This window comes from Ascidiella aspersa, chromosome 3 (assembly GCF_963924565.1).
Source record: "Ascidiella aspersa chromosome 3, kaAscAspe10.2, whole genome shotgun sequence".
NCBI lineage: Eukaryota > Metazoa > Chordata > Ascidiacea > Phlebobranchia > Ascidiidae > Ascidiella > Ascidiella aspersa.
Window position 1 is genome coordinate 10,607,542 of NC_139449.1, and position 16,817 is coordinate 10,624,358.

General features: G+C 40.4%; 52 non-coding genes across 52 annotated transcripts; all 52 read left to right on the plus strand.

Moving 5' to 3' along the window:
• The first annotated feature begins 109 nt into the window (after positions 1–109).
• On the plus strand, positions 110–182 carry Trnav-aac (transfer RNA valine (anticodon AAC)). Its single transcript has one exon. It is a non-coding gene; the product is annotated as a tRNA-Val (tRNA).
• A 125-nt stretch (positions 183–307) lies between these two features.
• Trnav-cac (transfer RNA valine (anticodon CAC)) lies at positions 308–380 on the plus strand. The gene has a single exon. It is a non-coding gene; the product is annotated as a tRNA-Val (tRNA).
• Positions 381–1,508: 1,128 nt separating this feature from the next.
• Trnav-aac (transfer RNA valine (anticodon AAC)) lies at positions 1,509–1,581 on the plus strand. The gene has a single exon. It is a non-coding gene; the product is annotated as a tRNA-Val (tRNA).
• Positions 1,582–2,143: 562 nt separating this feature from the next.
• Trnav-aac (transfer RNA valine (anticodon AAC)) lies at positions 2,144–2,216 on the plus strand. Its single transcript has one exon. It is a non-coding gene; the product is annotated as a tRNA-Val (tRNA).
• A 300-nt stretch (positions 2,217–2,516) lies between these two features.
• On the plus strand, positions 2,517–2,588 carry Trnav-uac (transfer RNA valine (anticodon UAC)). Its single transcript has one exon. It is a non-coding gene; the product is annotated as a tRNA-Val (tRNA).
• Positions 2,589–3,270: 682 nt separating this feature from the next.
• On the plus strand, positions 3,271–3,343 carry Trnav-cac (transfer RNA valine (anticodon CAC)). The gene has a single exon. It is a non-coding gene; the product is annotated as a tRNA-Val (tRNA).
• Positions 3,344–3,470: 127 nt separating this feature from the next.
• On the plus strand, positions 3,471–3,543 carry Trnav-aac (transfer RNA valine (anticodon AAC)). The gene has a single exon. It is a non-coding gene; the product is annotated as a tRNA-Val (tRNA).
• Positions 3,544–3,669: 126 nt separating this feature from the next.
• Positions 3,670–3,742, plus strand: Trnav-cac (transfer RNA valine (anticodon CAC)). The gene has a single exon. It is a non-coding gene; the product is annotated as a tRNA-Val (tRNA).
• A 127-nt stretch (positions 3,743–3,869) lies between these two features.
• Positions 3,870–3,942, plus strand: Trnav-aac (transfer RNA valine (anticodon AAC)). Its single transcript has one exon. It is a non-coding gene; the product is annotated as a tRNA-Val (tRNA).
• Positions 3,943–4,268: 326 nt separating this feature from the next.
• Positions 4,269–4,341, plus strand: Trnav-aac (transfer RNA valine (anticodon AAC)). The gene has a single exon. It is a non-coding gene; the product is annotated as a tRNA-Val (tRNA).
• Positions 4,342–4,467: 126 nt separating this feature from the next.
• On the plus strand, positions 4,468–4,540 carry Trnav-aac (transfer RNA valine (anticodon AAC)). The gene has a single exon. It is a non-coding gene; the product is annotated as a tRNA-Val (tRNA).
• A 130-nt stretch (positions 4,541–4,670) lies between these two features.
• On the plus strand, positions 4,671–4,743 carry Trnav-cac (transfer RNA valine (anticodon CAC)). Its single transcript has one exon. It is a non-coding gene; the product is annotated as a tRNA-Val (tRNA).
• A 126-nt stretch (positions 4,744–4,869) lies between these two features.
• Positions 4,870–4,941, plus strand: Trnav-uac (transfer RNA valine (anticodon UAC)). Its single transcript has one exon. It is a non-coding gene; the product is annotated as a tRNA-Val (tRNA).
• A 324-nt stretch (positions 4,942–5,265) lies between these two features.
• Trnav-aac (transfer RNA valine (anticodon AAC)) lies at positions 5,266–5,338 on the plus strand. Its single transcript has one exon. It is a non-coding gene; the product is annotated as a tRNA-Val (tRNA).
• A 724-nt stretch (positions 5,339–6,062) lies between these two features.
• On the plus strand, positions 6,063–6,135 carry Trnav-aac (transfer RNA valine (anticodon AAC)). The gene has a single exon. It is a non-coding gene; the product is annotated as a tRNA-Val (tRNA).
• Positions 6,136–6,265: 130 nt separating this feature from the next.
• Trnav-aac (transfer RNA valine (anticodon AAC)) lies at positions 6,266–6,338 on the plus strand. Its single transcript has one exon. It is a non-coding gene; the product is annotated as a tRNA-Val (tRNA).
• A 524-nt stretch (positions 6,339–6,862) lies between these two features.
• Positions 6,863–6,935, plus strand: Trnav-aac (transfer RNA valine (anticodon AAC)). Its single transcript has one exon. It is a non-coding gene; the product is annotated as a tRNA-Val (tRNA).
• A 323-nt stretch (positions 6,936–7,258) lies between these two features.
• Positions 7,259–7,331, plus strand: Trnav-cac (transfer RNA valine (anticodon CAC)). Its single transcript has one exon. It is a non-coding gene; the product is annotated as a tRNA-Val (tRNA).
• A 127-nt stretch (positions 7,332–7,458) lies between these two features.
• Trnav-aac (transfer RNA valine (anticodon AAC)) lies at positions 7,459–7,531 on the plus strand. Its single transcript has one exon. It is a non-coding gene; the product is annotated as a tRNA-Val (tRNA).
• Positions 7,532–7,657: 126 nt separating this feature from the next.
• Trnav-aac (transfer RNA valine (anticodon AAC)) lies at positions 7,658–7,730 on the plus strand. Its single transcript has one exon. It is a non-coding gene; the product is annotated as a tRNA-Val (tRNA).
• A 126-nt stretch (positions 7,731–7,856) lies between these two features.
• Positions 7,857–7,929, plus strand: Trnav-cac (transfer RNA valine (anticodon CAC)). The gene has a single exon. It is a non-coding gene; the product is annotated as a tRNA-Val (tRNA).
• Positions 7,930–8,056: 127 nt separating this feature from the next.
• Trnav-uac (transfer RNA valine (anticodon UAC)) lies at positions 8,057–8,128 on the plus strand. The gene has a single exon. It is a non-coding gene; the product is annotated as a tRNA-Val (tRNA).
• A 720-nt stretch (positions 8,129–8,848) lies between these two features.
• On the plus strand, positions 8,849–8,921 carry Trnav-cac (transfer RNA valine (anticodon CAC)). Its single transcript has one exon. It is a non-coding gene; the product is annotated as a tRNA-Val (tRNA).
• Positions 8,922–9,048: 127 nt separating this feature from the next.
• Positions 9,049–9,121, plus strand: Trnav-aac (transfer RNA valine (anticodon AAC)). The gene has a single exon. It is a non-coding gene; the product is annotated as a tRNA-Val (tRNA).
• Positions 9,122–9,247: 126 nt separating this feature from the next.
• On the plus strand, positions 9,248–9,320 carry Trnav-cac (transfer RNA valine (anticodon CAC)). The gene has a single exon. It is a non-coding gene; the product is annotated as a tRNA-Val (tRNA).
• Positions 9,321–9,447: 127 nt separating this feature from the next.
• Trnav-aac (transfer RNA valine (anticodon AAC)) lies at positions 9,448–9,520 on the plus strand. Its single transcript has one exon. It is a non-coding gene; the product is annotated as a tRNA-Val (tRNA).
• Positions 9,521–9,846: 326 nt separating this feature from the next.
• Trnav-aac (transfer RNA valine (anticodon AAC)) lies at positions 9,847–9,919 on the plus strand. The gene has a single exon. It is a non-coding gene; the product is annotated as a tRNA-Val (tRNA).
• Positions 9,920–10,045: 126 nt separating this feature from the next.
• Positions 10,046–10,118, plus strand: Trnav-aac (transfer RNA valine (anticodon AAC)). Its single transcript has one exon. It is a non-coding gene; the product is annotated as a tRNA-Val (tRNA).
• Positions 10,119–10,248: 130 nt separating this feature from the next.
• On the plus strand, positions 10,249–10,320 carry Trnav-cac (transfer RNA valine (anticodon CAC)). The gene has a single exon. It is a non-coding gene; the product is annotated as a tRNA-Val (tRNA).
• Positions 10,321–10,446: 126 nt separating this feature from the next.
• Trnav-uac (transfer RNA valine (anticodon UAC)) lies at positions 10,447–10,518 on the plus strand. Its single transcript has one exon. It is a non-coding gene; the product is annotated as a tRNA-Val (tRNA).
• A 325-nt stretch (positions 10,519–10,843) lies between these two features.
• On the plus strand, positions 10,844–10,916 carry Trnav-cac (transfer RNA valine (anticodon CAC)). The gene has a single exon. It is a non-coding gene; the product is annotated as a tRNA-Val (tRNA).
• A 126-nt stretch (positions 10,917–11,042) lies between these two features.
• Trnav-uac (transfer RNA valine (anticodon UAC)) lies at positions 11,043–11,115 on the plus strand. The gene has a single exon. It is a non-coding gene; the product is annotated as a tRNA-Val (tRNA).
• Positions 11,116–11,242: 127 nt separating this feature from the next.
• Positions 11,243–11,315, plus strand: Trnav-aac (transfer RNA valine (anticodon AAC)). Its single transcript has one exon. It is a non-coding gene; the product is annotated as a tRNA-Val (tRNA).
• A 126-nt stretch (positions 11,316–11,441) lies between these two features.
• Trnav-aac (transfer RNA valine (anticodon AAC)) lies at positions 11,442–11,514 on the plus strand. Its single transcript has one exon. It is a non-coding gene; the product is annotated as a tRNA-Val (tRNA).
• Positions 11,515–11,644: 130 nt separating this feature from the next.
• Positions 11,645–11,717, plus strand: Trnav-aac (transfer RNA valine (anticodon AAC)). The gene has a single exon. It is a non-coding gene; the product is annotated as a tRNA-Val (tRNA).
• Positions 11,718–11,843: 126 nt separating this feature from the next.
• Positions 11,844–11,916, plus strand: Trnav-aac (transfer RNA valine (anticodon AAC)). Its single transcript has one exon. It is a non-coding gene; the product is annotated as a tRNA-Val (tRNA).
• A 126-nt stretch (positions 11,917–12,042) lies between these two features.
• Positions 12,043–12,115, plus strand: Trnav-cac (transfer RNA valine (anticodon CAC)). The gene has a single exon. It is a non-coding gene; the product is annotated as a tRNA-Val (tRNA).
• Positions 12,116–12,242: 127 nt separating this feature from the next.
• Trnav-aac (transfer RNA valine (anticodon AAC)) lies at positions 12,243–12,315 on the plus strand. Its single transcript has one exon. It is a non-coding gene; the product is annotated as a tRNA-Val (tRNA).
• Positions 12,316–12,441: 126 nt separating this feature from the next.
• Trnav-cac (transfer RNA valine (anticodon CAC)) lies at positions 12,442–12,514 on the plus strand. The gene has a single exon. It is a non-coding gene; the product is annotated as a tRNA-Val (tRNA).
• A 325-nt stretch (positions 12,515–12,839) lies between these two features.
• On the plus strand, positions 12,840–12,912 carry Trnav-cac (transfer RNA valine (anticodon CAC)). Its single transcript has one exon. It is a non-coding gene; the product is annotated as a tRNA-Val (tRNA).
• Positions 12,913–13,038: 126 nt separating this feature from the next.
• On the plus strand, positions 13,039–13,111 carry Trnav-aac (transfer RNA valine (anticodon AAC)). Its single transcript has one exon. It is a non-coding gene; the product is annotated as a tRNA-Val (tRNA).
• Positions 13,112–13,241: 130 nt separating this feature from the next.
• Trnav-aac (transfer RNA valine (anticodon AAC)) lies at positions 13,242–13,314 on the plus strand. The gene has a single exon. It is a non-coding gene; the product is annotated as a tRNA-Val (tRNA).
• A 127-nt stretch (positions 13,315–13,441) lies between these two features.
• Positions 13,442–13,514, plus strand: Trnav-cac (transfer RNA valine (anticodon CAC)). Its single transcript has one exon. It is a non-coding gene; the product is annotated as a tRNA-Val (tRNA).
• A 125-nt stretch (positions 13,515–13,639) lies between these two features.
• Positions 13,640–13,712, plus strand: Trnav-cac (transfer RNA valine (anticodon CAC)). The gene has a single exon. It is a non-coding gene; the product is annotated as a tRNA-Val (tRNA).
• A 127-nt stretch (positions 13,713–13,839) lies between these two features.
• Positions 13,840–13,912, plus strand: Trnav-aac (transfer RNA valine (anticodon AAC)). The gene has a single exon. It is a non-coding gene; the product is annotated as a tRNA-Val (tRNA).
• Positions 13,913–14,235: 323 nt separating this feature from the next.
• On the plus strand, positions 14,236–14,308 carry Trnav-cac (transfer RNA valine (anticodon CAC)). Its single transcript has one exon. It is a non-coding gene; the product is annotated as a tRNA-Val (tRNA).
• Positions 14,309–14,435: 127 nt separating this feature from the next.
• On the plus strand, positions 14,436–14,508 carry Trnav-cac (transfer RNA valine (anticodon CAC)). The gene has a single exon. It is a non-coding gene; the product is annotated as a tRNA-Val (tRNA).
• A 125-nt stretch (positions 14,509–14,633) lies between these two features.
• Positions 14,634–14,706, plus strand: Trnav-cac (transfer RNA valine (anticodon CAC)). The gene has a single exon. It is a non-coding gene; the product is annotated as a tRNA-Val (tRNA).
• A 522-nt stretch (positions 14,707–15,228) lies between these two features.
• On the plus strand, positions 15,229–15,301 carry Trnav-cac (transfer RNA valine (anticodon CAC)). The gene has a single exon. It is a non-coding gene; the product is annotated as a tRNA-Val (tRNA).
• Positions 15,302–16,228: 927 nt separating this feature from the next.
• On the plus strand, positions 16,229–16,301 carry Trnav-cac (transfer RNA valine (anticodon CAC)). Its single transcript has one exon. It is a non-coding gene; the product is annotated as a tRNA-Val (tRNA).
• A 127-nt stretch (positions 16,302–16,428) lies between these two features.
• On the plus strand, positions 16,429–16,501 carry Trnav-aac (transfer RNA valine (anticodon AAC)). Its single transcript has one exon. It is a non-coding gene; the product is annotated as a tRNA-Val (tRNA).
• Positions 16,502–16,627: 126 nt separating this feature from the next.
• Trnav-aac (transfer RNA valine (anticodon AAC)) lies at positions 16,628–16,700 on the plus strand. The gene has a single exon. It is a non-coding gene; the product is annotated as a tRNA-Val (tRNA).
• The last annotated feature ends 117 nt before the right edge of the window (positions 16,701–16,817 follow it).

Consider the following 16,817-nt stretch of genomic DNA (forward strand, 5'->3'; position numbering starts at 1 on the left):
TGGTTTCCCGATGTTTTAATATTATTTGCAAACTAAATTGTTTCTTTTCGATTTAAGGCCTATGTGTTTTCAATTGTGCAATGATCAATAGTTTAACAACACATGAACCGTTTCCGTAGTGTAGTGGTTATCACGTTCGCCTAACACGCGAAAGGTCCCCGGTTCGAGCCCTGGTGGAAACATGTTTTTTTCATTCGAGTGGTTTTCTGCTGTATTAATTATATTAATGACCTTAAATAGTAATTTCGCGTTAGGGATTATTTGGGTGTAAATTATAACACTCCAACTGTTTATTAATTTATCAACCGTTTCCGTAGTGTAGTGGTTATCACGTTCGCATCACACGCGAAAGGTCCCCGGTTCGAGCCCGGGCGGAAACATGAATGTTTTCATTTTAGTGGTTTCCCGATGTCTTAATATTATTTGCAACCTAAATTGTTTCTTTTCGCTTTAAGGCCTATGTGTTTTCAATTATGCAATGATCAATAGTTTAACAACACATGAACCGTTTCCGTAGTGTAGTGGTTATCATGTTCGCCAAACAGGCGAAAAGTCCCCGGTTCGAGCCCGGGCGGAAACATGTTTTTCTTCATTTATGTGGTTTCTTGCTGTCTTAATATCATTTACAAGCTAAATTGTTTATTTTCGTTCAATGGCTTATTTTTTTCAGCTATCCAATGACCAATAGTTTAATTACAGGTCAACCGTTTCTTAGTGGAGTGCTTATCACGTTCGCCTAACACGCGATAGGTCCCCGGTCCGAGCTTGGGTGAAAACCTGTTTTTTTATTCGTATGGTCCTATGCTGTCTTCATAATATTAATGACCTTAAATATTTCTTATCCCGTTAGGGATGAATTGAGTTTAAGTTGTTACACACCAACTGTTTACTATTTTATCAACGGTTTCCGTAGTGTAGCGGTTATCACGTTCGACTCACACGCGATAGGTCCCCGGTTCGAGCCGGGGCGGAAACATGAATGTTTTCATTTTAGTGGTTTCCCGATGACTTAATATTATTTGCAACCTAAATTGTTTCTTTTCGCTTTATGGCCTATGGGTTTACAATTGTGCAATGATCAATAGTTTAACAACACATGAACCGTTTCCGTAGTGTAGGCCTAGTGTTTGTCACATTGGGCTCACACGCAAAAGGTCCCCGGTTCGATCCAGGGCGGAAACATGGATGTTTTCATTTAAGTGGTTTTCTGCTGTCTTACATATATTAATGACCTCAAATAGTAATTTTCGCGTTAGGGATTATTTGAGTGTAAATCATAAGACACCAACTTTTTATTATTTTATCAACCGTTTCCGTAGTGTAGTGGTTATCACGCTCGCCTCACACGCGATAGGTCCCCGGCACGCGAAAAGTCCCCGGTATGTTTTTCTTCACTCAAGTGTTTTCCCGCTGTCTTAATATTATTTACAACCTGACTTGTTTCTTTTCGCATTATGGCTCATTTGTTTCAACTATCCAATGATCAATAGTTTAACAACACATGAACCGTTTCCGTAGTGTAGTGGTTATCACGTTCGCCTAACACGCGAAAGTTCCCCGGTTCGAGCCCGGGCGGAAACATGTTTTTCTTCATTTATGTGGTTTCTTGCTGTCTTAATATCATTTACAAGCTAAATTGTTTATTTTCGCTTTATGGCTTATTTTTTTCAGCTATCCAAAGATCAATAGTTTAATAACAGAAAAACCGTTTCGTAGTGTAGTGCTTATCACGTTCGCCTAACACGCGATAGGTCCCCGGTTCGGACCCGGGCGGAAACATGTTTTTCTTCATTCAAGTGTTTTCCGCTGTTTTAATGTTATTTACAACCTGACTTGTTTCTTTTCGCATTATGGCTCATTTGTTTCAACTATCCAATGATCAATAGTTTAACAACACATGAACCGTTTCCGTAGTATAGTGGTTATCACGATCGCTTTACACGCGAAAGGTCCCCGGTTTGACCCAGGGCGGAAACTTGTTTTTCTTCATTTATGTGGTTTCTTGCTGTCTTAATATCGTTTACAAACTAAATTGTTTATTTTCGTTCAATGGCTTATTTTTTTCAGCTATCCAATGACCAATAGTTTAATTACAGGTCAACCGTTGCTTTCCATTGACGAATAGTTTAGCTGCACATGAACCGTTTCCGTAGTGTAGTGGTTATCACGTTCGCCTAACACGCGAAAGGTCCCCGGTTCGAGCCCGGGCGGAAACATGTTTTTCTTCATTCAAGTGTTTTCCCGCTGTCTTAATATTATTTACAACCTGACTTGTTTCTTTTCGCACTATGGCTCATTTGTTTCAACTATCCAATGATGAATAGTTTAACAACACGTTTAACAACACCTCACACGCGAAAGGTCCCCGGTTCGAGCCCGGGCGGAAACATGAATGTTTTCATTTAAGTGGTTTCCCGATGTCTTAATATTATTTGCAACCTAAATTGTTTCTTTTCGCTTTATGGCCTATGGGTTTACAATTGTGCAATGATCAATAGTTTAACAACACATGCACCGTTTCCGTAGTGTAGTGGTTATCACGTTCGCTTTACACTCGAAAGTCCCCGGTTCGAGCCCGGGCGGAAACATGTTTTTCTTCATTTAAGTGGTTTCTTGCTGTCTTTATATTACTACAAACTAAATTGTTGATTTTCGCTTTATGGCTTATTTTTTTCAGCCATCCAATGACCAATAGTTTAATAACAGAAAAACCGTTTCGTAGTGTAGTGCTTATCACGTTCGCCTAACACGCGAAAGGTCCCCGGTTCGAGCCCGGGCGTCTTAATGTTATTTACAACCTGACTTGTTTCTTTTCGCATTATGGCTCATTTGTTTCAACTATCCAATGATCAATAGTTTAACAACACATGAACCGTTTCCGTTGTATAGTGGTTATCACGATCGCTTTACTCGCGAAAGGTCCCCGGTTTGACCCAGGGCGGAAACATGTTTTTCTTCATTTATGTGGTTACTTGCTGTCTTAATATCGTTTACAAGCTAAATTGTTTATTTTCGTTCAATGGCTTATTTTTTTCAGCTATCCAATGACCAATAATTTAATTACAGGTCAACCGTTGCTTAGTGTAGTGCTTATCACGTTCGCCTAACACGCGATAGGTCCCCGGTCCGAGCGCGGGTGGAAACCTGTTTTTTTATTCGTATGGTCTTATGCTGTCTTCATAATATTAATGACCTTAAATATTTCTTATCCCGTAAGGGATGAATTGAGTTTAAGTTGTAACACACCAACTGTTTACTATTTTATCAACCGTTTCCGTAGTGTAGTGGTTATCACGTTCGCCTCACACGCGAAAGGTCCCCGGTTCGAGCCCGGGCTGAAACATGAATGTTTTCATGTAAGTGGTTTCCCGATGTCTTAATATTATTTGCAACCTAAATTGTTTCTTTTCGCTTTATGGCCTATGGGTTTACAATTGTGCAATGATCAATAGTTTAACAACACATGAACCGTTTCCGTAGTGTAGTGGTTATCACGTTCGCCTAACACGCGAAAGGTCCCCGGTTCGAGCCCGGGCGGAAACATGTTTTTCTTCATTCAAGTGTTTTCCCGCTGTCTTAATATTATTTACAACCTGACTTGTTTCTTTTCGCATTACGGCTCATTTGTTTCAACTATCCAATGATGAATAGTTTAACAACACATCAACCGTTTCCGTAGTGTAGTGGTTATCACGTTCGCCTCACACGCGAAAGGTCCCCGGTTCGAGCCCGGGCGGAAACATGAATGTTTTCATTTAAGTGGTTTCCCGATGTCTTAATATTATTTGCAACCTAAATTGTTTCTTTTCGCTTTATGGCCTATCGGTTTACAATTGTGCAATGATCAATAGTTTAACAACACATGAACCGTTTCCGTAGTGTAGTGGTTATCACGTTCGCCTAACACGCGAAAGGTCCCCGGTTCGAGCCCGGGCGGAAACATGTTTTTCTTCATTCAAGTGTTTTCCCGCTGTCTTAATATTATTTACAACCTGACTTGTTTCTTTTCGCATTATGGCTCATTTGTTTCAACTATCCAATGATCAATAGTTTAACAACAAATGAACCGTTTCCGTAGTATAGTGGTTATCGCGATCGCTTTACACGCGAAAGGTCCCCGGTTTGAGCCCAGGCGGAAACATGAATGTTTTCATTATAGTGGTTTCCCGATGTCTTAATATCATTTGCAACCTAAATTGTTTCTTTTCGCTTTATGGCCTATGGGTTTACAATTGTGCAATGATCAATAGTTTAACAACACATGAACCGTTTCCGTAGTGTAGTGGTTATCACGTTCGCCTAACACGCGAAAGGTCCCCGGTTCGAGCCCGGGCGGAAACATGTTTTTCTTCACTCAAGTGTTTTCCCGCTGTCTTAATATTATTTACAACCTGAATTGTTTCTTTTCGCATTATGACTCATTTGTTTCAACTTTCCAATGACGAATAGTTTAACAGCACATGAACCGTTTCCGTAGTGTAGTGGTTATCACGTTCGTCTAACACACGAAAGGTCCCCGGTTCGATCCAGGGCGGAAACATGGATGTTTTTCTTCATTCAAGTGTTTTCCCGCTTTCTTAATATTATTTACAACCTGACTTGTTTCTTTTCGCATTATGGCTCATTTGTTTCAACTATCCAATGATCAATAGTTTAACAACACATGAACCGTTTCCGTAGTGTAGTGGTTATCACGTTCGCCTCACACGCGAAAGGTCCCCGGTTCGAGCCCGGGCGGAAACATGTTTTTCTTCACTCAAGTGTTTTCCCGCTGTCTTAATATTATTTACAACCTGAATTGTTTCTTTTCGCATTATGGCTCATTTGGTTCAACTTTCCAATGACGAATAGTTTAACTGCACATGAACCGTTTCCGTAGTGTATTGGCTATCACGTTCGCTTTACACTCGAAAGTCCCCGGTTCGAGCCCGGGCGGAAACATGTTTTTCTTCATTTAAGTGGTTTCTTGCTGTCTTTATATTAGTTACAAACTAAATTGTTTCTTTTCGCTTTATGGCTTATTTTTTTCAGCTATCCAATGACCAATAGTTTAATAACAGAAAAACCGTTTCGTAGTGTAGTGCTTATCACGTTCGCCTAACACGCGAAAGGTCCCCGGTTCGAGCCCTGGCGGAAACATGAATGTTTTCATTTAAGTGTTTTCCCGATGTCTTAATATTATTTACAACTTGAATTGTTTCTTTTCGCATTATGACTCATTTGTTTCAACTTTCCAATGACGAATAGTTTAACACCACATGAACAGTTTCCGTAGTGTAGTGGTTATCACGTTCGCCTAACACGCGAAAGGTCCCCGGTTCGATCCAGTGCGGAAACATGGATGTTTTCATTTAAGTGGTTTTCTGCTGTCTTACATATAGTAATGACCTCAAATAGTAATTTTCGCGTTAGCGATTATTTGAGTGTAAATCATAAGACACCAACTTTTTATTATTTTATCAACCGTTTCCGTAGTGTAGTGGTTATCACGCTCGCCTCACACGCGAAAGGTCCCCGGCACGCGAAAGGTCCCCGGTATGTTTTTCTTCACTCAAGTGTTTTCCCGCTGTCTTAATATTATTTACAACCTGACTTGTTTCTTTTCGCATTATGGCTCATTTGTTTCAACTATCCAATGATCAATAGTTTAACAACACATGAACCGTTTCCGTAGTGCAGTGGTTATCACGTTCGCCTAACATGCGATAGGTCCCCGGTCCGAGCGCGGGTGGAAACCTGTTTTTTTATTCGTATGGTGCTATGCTGTCTTCATAATATTAATGACCTTAAATATTTCTTTTCCCGTTAGGGATTATTTGAGTTTAAGTTGTAACACACCAACTGTTTATTATTTTATCAACCGTTTCCGTAGTGTAGGGTTTATCACGTTCGCTTTACACGCGAAAGGTCCCCGGTTCGAGCCCGGGGGTAAACATGAATGTTTTCATTTGAGTGGTTTCCCGATGTCTTAATATTATTTGTAACCTAAATTGTTTCTTTTCGCTTTATGGCCTATGGGTTTTCAATTGTGCAATGATTAATAGTTTGACAACACATGAACCGTTTCCGTAGTGTAGTGGTTATCACGTTCGCCTAACACGCGAAAGGTCCCCGGTTCGAGCCCGGGCGGAAACATGGATGTTTTTCTTCATTCAAGTGTTTTCCCGCTGTCTTATTATTTTTTACAACCTGACCTGTTTCTTTTCGCATTATGGCTCATTTGTTTCAACTATCCAATGATCAATAGTTTAACAACACATTAACCGTTTCCGTAGTGTAGTGGTTATCACGTTCGCCTAACACGCGAAAGGTCCCCGGTTCGAGCCCGGGTGGAAACATGTTTTTCTTCATTCAAGTGTTTTCCCGCTGTCTTAATATTATTTACAACCTAAATTGTTTCTTTTCGCTTGATGGCCTATGGGTTTACAATTGTGCAATGATCAATAGTTTAACAACACATGAACCGTTTCCGTATTGCAGTGGTTATCAGATTCGCCTCACACGCGAAAGGTCCCCGGTTCGAGCCCGGGTAGAAACAGGTTTTTTTCATTCGAGTGGTTTTCTGCTGTCTTAATTATATTAATGACCTTAAATAGTAATTTCGTGTTAGGGATTATTTGAGTGTAAATTATAACACACCAACTGTTTATTATTTTATCAACCGTTTCCGTAGTGTTGTGGTTATCACGTTCGCCTCACACGCGAAATGTCCCCGGTCGAGCCCGGGCGGAAACATGAATGTTTTCATGTTAGTGGTTTCCCGATGTCTTAATATTATTTGCAACCTAAATTGTTTCTTTTCGCTTTATGGCCTATGTGTTTTCAATTATGCAATGATCAATAGTTTAACAACACATGAACCGTTTCCGTAGTGTAGTGGTTATCACGTTCGCCAAACACGCGAAAGGTCCCCGGTTCGAGCCCGGGCGGAAACATGTTTTTCTTCATTCGAGTGGTTTCTTGCTGTCTTAATATCATTTACAAGCTAAATTGTTTATTTTCGTTCAATGGCTTATTTTTTTCAGCTATCCAATGACCAATAGTTTAATTACAGGTCAATCGTTTCTTAGTGGAGTGCTTATCACGTTCGCCTAACACGCGATAGGTCCCCGGTCCGAGCGCGGGTGAAAACCTGTTTTTTTATTCGTATGGTCCTATGCTGTTTTCATGATATTAATGACCTTAAATATTTCTTATCCCGTAAGGGATTATTTGAGTTTAAGTTGTAACACACCAACTGTTTATTATTTTATCAACCGTTTCCGTAGTGTAGTGGTTATCACGTTCGCCTCACACGCGAAAGGTCCCCGGTTCGAGCCCGGGCAGAAACAAGAATGTTTTCATTTTAGTGGTTTCCCGATGTCTTAATATTATTTGCAACCTAAATTGTTTCTTTTCGCTTTATGGCCTATGGGTTTACAATTGTGCAATGATCAATAGTTTAACAACACATGAACCGTTTCCGTAGTGTAGTGGTTATCACGTTCGCCTAACACGCGAATATTCCCCGGTTCGAGCCCAGGCGGAAACATGTTTTTCTTCACTCAAGTGTTTTTCCGCTGTCTTAATATTATTTACAACCTGAATTGTTTCTTTTCGCATTATGGCTCATTTGTTTCAACTTTCCAATGACGAATAGTTTAACTGCACATGAACCCTTTCCGTAGTGTAGTGGTTATCACGTTCGCCTAACACGCGAAAGGTCCCCGGTTCGAGCCCGGGCGGAAACATGTTTTTCTTCATTCAAGTGTTTTCCCGCTGTCTTAATATTATTTACAACCTGACTTGTTTCTTTTCGCATTATGGCTCATTTGTTTCAACTATCCAATGATGAATAGTTTAACAACACATCAACCGTTTCCGTAGTGTAGTGGTTATCACGTTCGCCTCACACGCGAAAGGTCCCCAGTTCGAGCCCGGGCGGAAACATGAATGTTTTCATTTAAGTGGTTTCCCGATGTCTTAATATTATTTGTAACCTAAATTGTTTCTTTTCGCTTTATGGCCTATGGGTTTACAATTGTGCAATGATCAATAGTTTAACAACATATGCACCGTTTCCGTAGTGTAGTGGTTATCACGTTCGCTTTACACTCGAAAGTCCCCGGTTCGAGCCCGGGCGGAAACATGTTTTTCTTCATTTAAGTGGTTTCTTTCTGTCTTTATATTAGTTACAAACTAAATTGTTGATTTTCGCTTTATGGCTTATTTTTTTCAGCTATCCAATGACCAATAGTTTAATAACAGAAAAACCGTTTCGTAGTGTAGTGCTTATCACGTTCGCCTAACACGCGATAGATCCCCGGTTCGGGCCCGGGCGGAAACATGTTTTTCTTCATTCAAGTGTTTTCCCGCTGTCTTAATGTTATTTACAACCTGACTTGTTTCTTTTCGCATTATGGCTCATTTGTTTCAACTATCCAATGATCAATAGTTTAACAACACATGAACCGTTTCCGTTGTATAGTGGTTATCACGATCGCTTTACACGCGAAAGGTCCCCGGTTTGACCCAGGGCGGAAACATGTTTTTCTTCATTTATGTGGTTACTTGCTGTCTTAATATCGTTTACAAGCTAAATTGTTTATTTTCGTTCAATGGCTTATTTTTTTCAGCTATCCAATGACCAATAATTTAATTACAGGTCAACCGTTGCTTAGTGTAGTGCTTATCACGTTCGCCTAACACGCGATAGGTCCCCGGTCCGAGCGCGGGTGGAAACCTGTTTTTTTATTCGTATGGTCTTATGCTGTCTTCATAATATTAATGACCTTAAATATTTCTTATCCCGTAAGGGATGAATTGAGTTTAAGTTGTAACACACCAACTGTTTACTATTTTATCAACCGTTTCCGTAGTGTAGTGGTTATCACGTTCGCCTCACACGCGAAAGGTCCCCGGTTCGAGCCCGGGCTGAAACATGAATGTTTTCATGTTAGTGGTTTCCCGATGTCTTAATATTATTTGCAACCTAAATTGTTTCTTTTCGCTTTATGGCCTATGGGTTTACAATTGTGCAATGATCAATAGTTTAACAACACATGAACCGTTTCCGTAGTGTAGTGGTTATCACGTTCGCCTAACACGCGAAAGGTCCCCGGTTCGAGCCCGGGCGGAAACATGTTTTTCTTCATTCAAGTGTTTTCCCGCTGTCTTAATATTATTTACAACCTGACTTGTTTCTTTTCGCATTACGGCTCATTTGTTTCAACTATCCAATGATGAATAGTTTAACAACACATCAACCGTTTCCGTAGTGTAGTGGTTATCACGTTCGCCTCACACGCGAAAGGTCCCCGGTTCGAGCCCGGGCGGAAACATGAATGTTTTCATTTAAGTGGTTTCCCGATGTCTTAATATTATTTGCAACCTAAATTGTTTCTTTTCGCTTTATGGCCTATCGGTTTACAATTGTGCAATGATCAATAGTTTAACAACACATGAACCGTTTCCGTAGTGTAGTGGTTATCACGTTCGCCTAACACGCGAAAGGTCCCCGGTTCGAGCCCGGGCGGAAACATGTTTTTCTTCATTCAAGTGTTTTCCCGCTGTCTTAATATTATTTACAACCTGACTTGTTTCTTTTCGCATTATGGCTCATTTGTTTCAACTATCCAATGATCAATAGTTTAACAACAAATGAACCGTTTCCGTAGTATAGTGGTTATCGCGATCGCTTTACACGCGAAAGGTCCCCGGTTTGAGCCCAGGCGGAAACATGAATGTTTTCATTATAGTGGTTTCCCGATGTCTTAATATCATTTGCAACCTAAATTGTTTCTTTTCGCTTTATGGCCTATGGGTTTACAATTGTGCAATGATCAATAGTTTAACAACACATGAACCGTTTCCGTAGTGTAGTGGTTATCACGTTCGCCTAACACGCGAAAGGTCCCCGGTTCGAGCCCGGGCGGAAACATGTTTTTCTTCACTCAAGTGTTTTCCCGCTGTCTTAATATTATTTACAACCTGAATTGTTTCTTTTCGCATTATGACTCATTTGTTTCAACTTTCCAATGACGAATAGTTTAACAGCACATGAACCGTTTCCGTAGTGTAGTGGTTATCACGTTCGTCTAACACACGAAAGGTCCCCGGTTCGATCCAGGGCGGAAACATGGATGTTTTTCTTCATTCAAGTGTTTTCCCGCTTTCTTAATATTATTTACAACCTGACTTGTTTCTTTTCGCATTATGGCTCATTTGTTTCAACTATCCAATGATCAATAGTTTAACAACACATGAACCGTTTCCGTAGTGTAGTGGTTATCACGTTCGCCTCACACGCGAAAGGTCCCCGGTTCGAGCCCGGCGGAAACATGTTTTTCTTCACTCAAGTGTTTTCCCGCTGTCTTAATATTATTTACAACCTGAATTGTTTCTTTTCGCATTATGGCTCATTTGGTTCAACTTTCCAATGACGAATAGTTTAACTGCACATGAACCGTTTCCGTAGTGTATTGGCTATCACGTTCGCTTTACACTCGAAAGTCCCCGGTTCGAGCCCGGGCGGAAACATGTTTTTCTTCATTTAAGTGGTTTCTTGCTGTCTTTATATTAGTTACAAACTAAATTGTTTCTTTTCGCTTTATGGCTTATTTTTTTCAGCTATCCAATGACCAATAGTTTAATAACAGAAAAACCGTTTCGTAGTGTAGTGCTTATCACGTTCGCCTAACACGCGAAAGGTCCCCGGTTCGAGCCCTGGCGGAAACATGAATGTTTTCATTTAAGTGTTTTCCCGATGTCTTAATATCATTTGCAACCTAAATTGTTTCTTTTCGCTTTATGGCCTATCGGTTTACAATTGTGCAATGATCAATAGTTTAACAACACATGAACCGTTTCCGTAGTGTAGTGTTTATCACGTTCGCCTCACACGCGAAAGGTCCCCGGTTCGAGCCCGGGCGGAAACATGTTTTTCTTCATTCAAGTGTTTTCCCGCTGTCTTAATATTATTTACAACCTGACTTGTTTCTTTTCGCATTATGGCTCATTTGTTTCAACTATCCAATGATCAATAGTTTAACAACACATGAACCGTTTCCGTAGTATAGTGGTTATCGCGATCGCTTTACACGCGAAAGGTCCCCGGTTTGAGCCCGGGCGGAAACATGAATGTTTTCATTATAGTGGTTTCCCGATGTCTTAATATCATTTGCAACCTAAATTGTTTCTTTTCGCTTTATGGCCTATGGGTTTACAATTGTGCAATGATCAATAGTTTAACAACACATGAACCGTTTCCGTAGTGTAGTGGTTATCACGTTCGCCTAACACGCGAAAGGTCCCCGGTTCGAGCCCGGGCGGAAACATGTTTTTCTTCACTCAAGTGTTTTCCCGCTGTCTTAATATTATTTACAACCTGAATTGTTTCTTTTCGCATTATTACTCATTTGTTTCAACTTTCCAATGACGAATAGTTTAACAGCACATGAACCGTTTCCGTAGTGTAGTGGTTATCACGTTCGTCTAACACACGAAAGGTCCCCGGTTCGATCCAGGGCGGAAACATGGATGTTTTTCTTCATTCAAGTGTTTTCCCGCTTTCTTAATATTATTTACAACCTGACTTGTTTCTTTTCGTATTATGGCTCATTTATTTCAACTATCCAATGATCAATAGTTTAACAACACGTGAACCGTTTCCGTAGTGTAGTGGTTATCACGTTCGCCTAACACGCGAAAGGTCCCCGGTTCGAGCCCGGTCGGAAACATGTTTTTCTTCACTCAAGTGTTTTCCCGCTGTCTTAATATTATTTACAACCTGAATTGTTTCTTTTCGCATTATGGCTCATTTGTTTCAACTTTCCAATGACGAATAGTTTAACTGCACATGAACCGTTTCCGTAGTGTAGTGGTTATCACGTTCGCCTAACACGCGAAAGGTCCCCGGTTCGAGCCCGGGCGGAAACATGTTTTTCTTCATTCAAGTGTTTTCCCGCTGTCTTAATATTATTTACAACCTGACTTGTTTCTTTTCGCACTATGGCTCATTTGTTTCAACTATCCAATGATGAATAGTTTAACAACACATCAACCGTTTCCGTAGTGTAGTGGTTATCACGTTCGCCTCACACGCGAAAGGTCCCCGGTTCGAGCCCTGGCGGAAACATGAATGTTTTCATTTAAGTGGTTTTCCGATGTCTTAATATTATTTGCAACCTAAATTGTTTCTTTTCGCTTTATGGCCTATCGGTTTACAATTGTGCAATGATCAATAGTTTAACAACATATGCACCGTTTCCGTAGTGTATTGGCTATCACGTTCGCCTAACACGCGAAAGGTCCCCGGTTCGAGCCCGGGCGGAAACATGTTTTTCTTCATTCAAGTGTTTTCCCGCTGTCTTAATATTATTTACAACCTGACTTGTTTCTTTTCGCACTATGGCTCATTTGTTTCAACTATCCAATGATGAATAGTTTAACAACACATCAACCGTTTCCGTAGTGTAGTGGTTATCACGTTCGCCTCACACGCGAAAGGTCCCCGGTCCGAACGCGGGTGGAAACCTGTTTTTTTATTCGTATGGTCCTATGCTGTCTTCATAATATTAATGACCTTAAATATTTCTTTTCCCGTTAGGGATTATTTGAGTTTAAGTTCTAACACACCAACTGTTTTTTATTTTATCAACCGTTTCCTTAGTGTAGGGTTTATCACGTTCGCTTTACACGCGAAAGGTCCCCGGTTCGAGCCCGGGGGAAAACATGAATGTTTTCATTATAGTGGTTTCCCGATGTCTTAATATTATTTGCAACCTATATTGTTTCTTTTCGCTTTATGGCCTATGGGTTTAAAATTGTGCAATGATCAATAGTTTAACAACACATTAACCGTTTCCGTAGTGTAGTGGTTATCACGTTCGCCTCACACGCGAAAGGTCCCCGGTTCGAGCCCGGGCGTAAACATGTTTTTCTTCATTCAAGTGTTTTCCCGCTGTCTTAATATTATTTACAACCTGAATTGTTTCTTTTTGCATTATGACTCATTTGTTTCAACTTTCCAATGACGAATAATTTAACAGTACTTGAACCGTTTCCGTAGTGTAGTGGTTATCACGTTCGCCTAACACGCGAAAGGTCCCCGGTTCGATCCAGGGCGGAAACATGGATGTTTTTCTTCATTCAAGTGTTTTCCCGCTGTCTTAATATTATTTACAACCTGACTTGTTTCTTTTCGCACTATGGCTCATTTATTTCAACTATCCAATGATCAATAGTTTAACAACAGATGAACCGTTTCCGTAGTGTAGTGGTTATCACGTTCGCCTAACACGCGAAAGGTCCCCGGTTCGAGCCCGGGCGGAAACATGTTTTTCTTCATTTGAGTGGTTTCCCGATGTTTTAATATTATTTGCAAACTAAATTGTTTCTTTTCGATTTAAGGCCTATGTGTTTTCAATTGTGCAATGATCAATAGTTTAACAACACATGAACCGTTTCCGTAGTGTAGTGGTTATCACGTTCGCCTCACACGCGAAAGGTCCCCGGTTCGAGCCCTGGTGGAAACATGTTTTTTTCATTCGAATGGTTTTCTGCTGTATTAATTATATTAATGACCTTAAATAGTAATTTCGCGTTAGGGATTATTTGGGTGTAAATTATAACACTCCAACTGTTTATTGATTTAACAACCGTTTCCGTAGTGTAGTGGTTATCACGTTCGCATCACACGCGAAAGGTCCCCGGTTCGAGCCCGGGCGGAAACATGAATGTTTTCATTTTAAGGGTTTCCCGATGTCTTAATATTATTTGCAACCTAAATTGTTTCTTTTCGCTTTAAGGCCTATGTGTTTTCAATTATGCAATGATCAATAGTTTAACAACACATGAACCGTTTCCGTAGTGTAGTGGTTATCACGTTCGCCAAACAGGCGAAAAGTCCCCGGTTCGAGCCCGGGCGGAAACATGTTTTTCTTCACTCAAGTGTTTTCCCGCTGTCTTAATATCATTTACAAGCTAAATTGTTTATTTTCGTTCAATGGCTTATTTTTTTCAGCTATCCAATGACCAATAGTTTAATTACAGGTCAACCGTTTCTTAGTGGAGTGCTTATCACGTTCGCCTAACACGCGATAGGTCCCCGGTCCGAGCTTGGGTGAAAACCTGTTATTTTATTCGTATGGTCCTATGCTGTCTTCATAATATTAATGACCTTAAATATTTCTTATCCCGTTAGGGATGAATTGAGTTTAAGTTGTAACACACCAACTGTTTACTATTTTATCAACGGTTTCCGTAGTGTAGCGGTTATCACGTTCGCCTCACACGCGAAAGGTCCCCGGTTCGAGCCCGGGCGGAAACATGTTTTTCTTCATTTGAGTGGTTTCCCGATGTTTTAATATTATTTGCAAACTAAATTGTTTCTTTTCGATTTAAGGCCTATGTGTTTTCAATTGTGCAATGATCAATAGTTTAACAACACATGAACCGTTTCCGTAGTGTAGTGGTTATCACGTTCGCCTCACACGCGAAAGGTCCCCGGTTCGAGCCCTGGTGGAAACATGTTTTTTTCATTCGAGTGGTTTTCTGCTGTATTAATTATATTAATGACCTTAAATAGTAATTTCGCGTTAGGGATTATTTGGGTGTAAATTATAACACTCCAACTGTTTATTAATTTATCAACCGTTTCCGTAGTGTAGTGGTTATCACGTTCGCATCACACGCGAAAGGTCCCCGGTTCGAGCCCGGGCGGAAACATGAATGTTTTCATTTTAGTGGTTTCCCGTTGTCTTAATATTATTTGCAACCTAAATTGTTTCTTTTCGCTTTAAGGCCTATGTGTTTTCAATTGTGCAATGATCAATAGTTTAACAACACATGAACCGTTTCTTAGTGGAGTGCTTATCACGTTCGCCTAACACGCGATAGGTCCCCGGTCCGAGCTTGGGTGAAAATCTGTTTTTTTATTCGTATGGTCCTATGCTGTCTTCATAATATTAATGACCTTAAATATTTCTTATCCCGTTAGGGATGAATTGAGTTTAAGTTGTTACACACCAACTGTTTACTATTTTATCAACGGTTTCCGTAGTGTAGCGGTTATCACGTTCGCCTCACACGCGATAGGTCCCCGGTCCGAGCTTGGGTGAAAACCTGTTTTTTTATTCGTATGGTCCTATGCTGTCTTCATAATATTAATGACCTTAAACATTTCTTATCCCGTTAGGGATGAATTGAGTTTAAGTTGTTACACACCAACTGTTTACTATTTTATCAACGGTTTCCGTAGTGTAGCGGTTATCACGTTCGCCTCACACGCGAAAGGTCCCCGGTTCGAGCCCGGGCGGAAACATGAATGTTTTCATTTTAGTGGTTTCCCGATGACTTAATATTATTTGCAACCTAAATTGTTTCTTTTCGCTTGATGGCCTATGGGTTTACAATTGTGCAATGATCAATAGTTTAACAACACATGAACCGTTTCCGTAGTGTAGGCCTAGTGTTTGTCACATTGGGCTCACACGCAAAAGGTCCCCGGTTCGATCCAGGGCGGAAACATGGATGTTTTCATTTAAGTGGTTTTCTGCTGTCTTACATATATTAATGACCTCAAATAGTAATTTTCGCGTTAGGGATTATTTGAGTGTAAATCATAAGACACCAACTTTTTATTATTTTATCAACCGTTTCCGTAGTGTAGTGGTTATCACGCTCGCCTCACACGCGATAGGTCCCCGGCACGCGAAAAGTCCCCGGTATGTTTTTTTCACTCAAGTGTTTTCCCGCTGTCTTAATATTATTTACAACCTGACTTGTTTCTTTTCGCATTATGGCTCATTTGTTTCAACTATCCAATGATCAATAGTTTAACAACACATGAACCGTTTCCGTAGTGTAGTGGTTATCACGATCGCTTTACACGCGAAAGGTCCCCGGTTTGACCCAGGGCGGAAACATGTTTTTCTTCATTTATGTGGTTTCTTGCTGTCTTAATATCATTTACAAGCTAAATTGTTTATTTTCGTTCAATGGCTTATTTTTTTCAGCTATCCAATGACCAATAGTTTAATTACAGGTCAATCGTTTCTTAGTGGAGTGCTTATCACGTTCGCCTAACACGCGATAGGTCCCCGGTCCGAGCGCGGGTGAAAACCTGTTTTTTTATTCGTATGGTCCTATGCTGTCTTCATAATATTAATGACCTTAAATATTTCTTTTCCCGTAAGGGATTATTTGAGTTTAAGTTGTAACACACCAACTGTTTATTATTCTATCAACCGTTTCCGTAGTGTAGTGGTTATCACGTTCGCCTCACACGCGAAAGGTCCCCGGTTCGAGCCCGGGCGGAAACAAGAATGTTTTCATTTTAGTGGTTTCTCGATGTCTTAATATTATTTGCAACCTAAATTGTTTCTTTTCGCTTTATGGCCTATGGGTTTACAATTGTGCAATGATCAATAGTTTAACAACACATGAACCGTTTCCGTAGTGTAGTGGTTATCACGTTCGCCTAACACGCGAAAGGTCCCCGGTTCGAGCCCAGGCGGAAACATGTTTTTCTTCACTCAAGTGTTTTCCCGCTGTCTTAATATTATTTACAACCTGAATTGTTTCTTTTCGCATTATGGCTCATTTGTTTCAACTTTCCAATGACGAATAGTTTAACTGCACATGAACCGTTTCCGTAGTGTAGTGGTTATCACGTTCGCCTAACACGCGAAAGGTCCCCGGTTCGAGCCCGGGCGGAAACATGTTTTTCTTCATTCAAGTGTTTTCCCGCTGTCTTAATATTATTTACAACCTGACTTGTTTCTTTTCGCATTATGGCTCATTTGTTTCAACTATCCAATGATGAATAGTTTAACAAC